Raw genomic sequence first — 3,665 nt, 5'->3', positions numbered from 1 at the left:
TATGTTGTCTTATTGCTCTGGCTAGAACTTCAAGTACTATATTGAATAAGTATGGGGAGAGTGGACAGCCTTGCCTCGTTCCTGATTTTAGTGGAATTGCTTTGAGTTTCTCTCCATTTAATTTGATGTTGGCTGTTGGCTTGCTGTAAATTGCCTTTATTATGTTTAGGTATGTTCCCTGTATTCCTGATCGCTCCAAGACCTTTATCATGAAGGGGTGTTGGATTTTGTCAAATGCCTTTTCAGCATCTAGTGAGATGATCATGTGGTTTTTTTCTTTGAGTTTGTTTATATGGTGTATCACATTGACAGACTTTCGTATGTTGAACCATCCTTGCATCCCTGGAATGAATCCTACTTGATCATGGTGGATAATTGTTTTGATGTGTTCTTGGAGTCTGTTTGCCAGTATTTTATTGAGTATTTTTGCATCAATGTTCATGAGGGAGATCGGTCTGTAGTTCTCTTTCTTTGTTGTATCCTTGTTTGGTTTGGGAATCAGGGTAATTGTAGCCTCATAGAAGGAGTTTGGTAATGTTCCTTCTGTTTCTATTGTATGGAACAATTTAGAGAGTATTGGTATTAACTCTTCTTTGAAGATCTGGTAGAATTCTGCACTGAAACCATCTGGTCCTGGGCTTTTTTTGGTTGGGAGACTTTTAATGACTGTTTCTATTTCGTTAGGAGTTATTGGACTATTTAAATAGTTTATCTGGTCTTGATTTAATTTAGGTATGTGGTACCTATCCAGAAAATTATCCATTTCTTTTAGGTTTTCCAGTTTTGTGGAATAGAGGTTTTTGAAGTATGACCTGATGATTCTCTGGATTTCCTCAATGTCTGTTGTTATGTCCCCCTTTTCATTTCTGATTTTGTTGATTTGGATGCTCTCTCTCTGTCTTTTGGTTAGTTTGGATAAGGGCTTGTCTATCTTGTTGATTTTCTCAAAGAACCAACTCTTTGTTTTATTAATTTTTTGTATTGTTCTCTTTGTTTCTATTTTATTGATTTCAGCTCTCACTTTGATAATTTCCTGGCATCTATTTTTCCTGGGAGACTTTGCTTCTTCCTGTTCTAGAGCTTTCAGGTGTGCTGTTAAGTCACTAGTGTGAGATTTCTCTAGCTTATTTATGTGGGCGTTTAGTGCTATGAATTTCCCTCTTAGTACTGCTTTCACAGTGTCCCATAGGTTTGGATATGTGGTGTCTTCATTTTTGTTGATCTCTAGGAAGTCTTTAATTTCTTTCTTTATTTCTTCCTTAACCCATTGGTGATTCAAGTGGGTATTGTTCAGTTTCCATGAGATTGTAGGTTTTCTGTAGTTTTTGTTGTTGTTGAAATCCAACTTTAGACCATTATTGGTGAAATTATTTAGGTCACTCCACGTAGTTAAAAGGAGATTTATTTAATGGCGTAACTTACAAATTAAGGGATAGGTAGGTTGCGGGGTCTGGGGAAGGTGTATCACAGTCCAGCGGTGTTCTCTGGAGCTCTCCTCTGTCTACCTCCACCATCCAGCGTCCTGGAACCAAGAGAGCGTTCGCTGATCCGGATCTCGGGTCCCCAGGCGCCTCCCTTGGCCCCGCCTTGTAGGCGTGACAGTTGCTGAAGTCTCAATGGGGGTTGGAACTTCCAGAACAAAGCTGGAATGGCTACCCACTACATCTCCCCCTTTTTGTCTAAATAAGAAAGTTCTAACCTAATACAAGACTATATACAAAGGAATGGTTATCAAATATTGTCCAGGAATAATGAGGGATAATGACCCAGATAAGATGGAACTACAACCAATGCAAACAATATCAAGCAAGAAACACATATTAAAATCCAGAGAAGTATAGAGCATAGATAAATGGCATGTTACAAAGATCATTCCAAAAGGTGTCCTACCCTAAAGAACCTGAATCTAATACTTAATATGTTCTATCTACTAAGTTGTAACTATAACTGCTAGTCTTCAATCCCATCAAAGACCTGAGAAGGAATATAATGGTACCTGAGAAATGGTAGATGGATGCAAGCAACTTTCGGGAATCTTGCGAGAGTAGACCAAGACAGCTGGCAGCCTGGACAATCACCTAATGTTTCTCAGCATTGTTGGTGCATTCAAATTGGCTACAGGCCTAAAGTATCTGACAGACCATTTTCAGAAGCAGGAATTCTGAAAGACCATCTTACCCTGTCTTGGCAGAGTACAGTGGTCGCTTTCCTTGTGTCCCGCTTGTCCAGAAAGGATAGCATTGCATTTGTACTGTCAGCTGTCGAGGCAAGGGCAGTTCTTTGCCCAGTAGGCCATTTTGTGCCAAGAAGACAAACTTCCAAATGGAAATGTCTAGAAGCCCAACATTCTCTCGGGATCAAATTGGTGCAGCCAGGAGTAATTGTGTCTCGCATCAACAGAATTCTAAGTTATTTAAATACCATATTCTCTAGGTCTATGAAGTGTTTGAAGATTACCTGTCCATCTGACCTATGTATCTGTAAATCTGTATAACCTGACTAACGTAACTATAGAGATGACAAGCATAGGTGACTATAAATCTACAAGTCTTATCTACTGAAATAACTTAAGGACTAAGGCTTCACGTAAACAAGGTAGACAGTCTATAAGCAAGTGTATGGTAAAGAACGATGACTTCAAAGTTGTGACAATACACAAGATGTTATAACAGAGGTAGGAGTGTATAGTGTGATATACAATATGACAATAATCTTAAATATATATCAATATTTATAACAGAGGTAGGAGTATGTAGTGGGATATGCAATATGACAATAATCTTAAATATATATCAATATACCGAATATCCTAAACAGAAGTAGAACATACATAAAGTATGACAGATATAAATTTACATTTGTATCAATATACAAACATTTCAAATAAGAGTAGAAATATATGTACATTATACCAAGTATAGTTCTGTATTTGTATCAATATACAAATTATCTTAAACAGGAATATAAAAATAGTTTACATTTGTATCAACATATAAGAATCCATAACAGTGCAAATTACAGTGCAAATTATTTAAGGCTGCTATTTTACTAAATTTGTTTACTAGTATACACAATAATCTACCATAATGTCTTATACGTATCCATTCCATTTCTTCTTTTCCTTTTTTTTTTTTTTTTTTTTTGGGAGTACTGAGTTTAATATTTCCTTCCACCCCCAACCCTATAACCATCATCCATAACCCTGAGAATTATGAAACCTAAGGGAGAAGGGGCGTCGTTTTCTTAGAATTGCTTCCTGCTGTTTAGGGGGTGATGTTATCTCTGCTGCCCGGCTAGCTCAGTCGGTAGAGCATGAGACTCTTAATCTCAGGGTCGTGGGTTCGTGCCCCACGTTGGGCGCCAGATATTGGTGGAATTATTTAGGCCACTCCACGTAGTTAAAAGGAGATTTATTTAATGGCGTAACTTACAAATTAAGGGATAGGTAGGTCGCGGGGTCTGGGGAAGGTGTATCACAGTCCAGCGGTGTTCTCTGGAGCTCTCCTCTGTCTACCTCCACCATCCAGCGTCCTGGAACCAAGAGAGCGTTCGCCGATCCGGATCTCGGGTCCCCAGGCGCCTCCCTTGGCCCCGCCTTGTAGGCGTGACAGTTGCCGAAGTCTCAATGGGGGTTGGAACTTCCAGAACAAAGCTGGAATGGCTAC

At 38.9% G+C, this 3,665-nt stretch overlaps 1 non-coding gene across 1 annotated transcript; it reads left to right on the top strand.

Annotated features, from left to right (window-relative positions):
* The first annotated feature begins 3,287 nt into the window (after positions 1-3,287).
* Trnak-cuu (transfer RNA lysine (anticodon CUU)) lies at positions 3,288-3,360 on the top strand. The gene has a single exon. It is a non-coding gene; the product is annotated as a tRNA-Lys (tRNA).
* The last annotated feature ends 305 nt before the right edge of the window (positions 3,361-3,665 follow it).

Source organism: Peromyscus eremicus, chromosome 15 (genome assembly GCF_949786415.1).
Source record: "Peromyscus eremicus chromosome 15, PerEre_H2_v1, whole genome shotgun sequence".
NCBI classification, from domain to species: domain Eukaryota; kingdom Metazoa; phylum Chordata; class Mammalia; order Rodentia; family Cricetidae; genus Peromyscus; species Peromyscus eremicus.
This window is presented reverse-complemented; position numbering and strand designations above follow the sequence as displayed.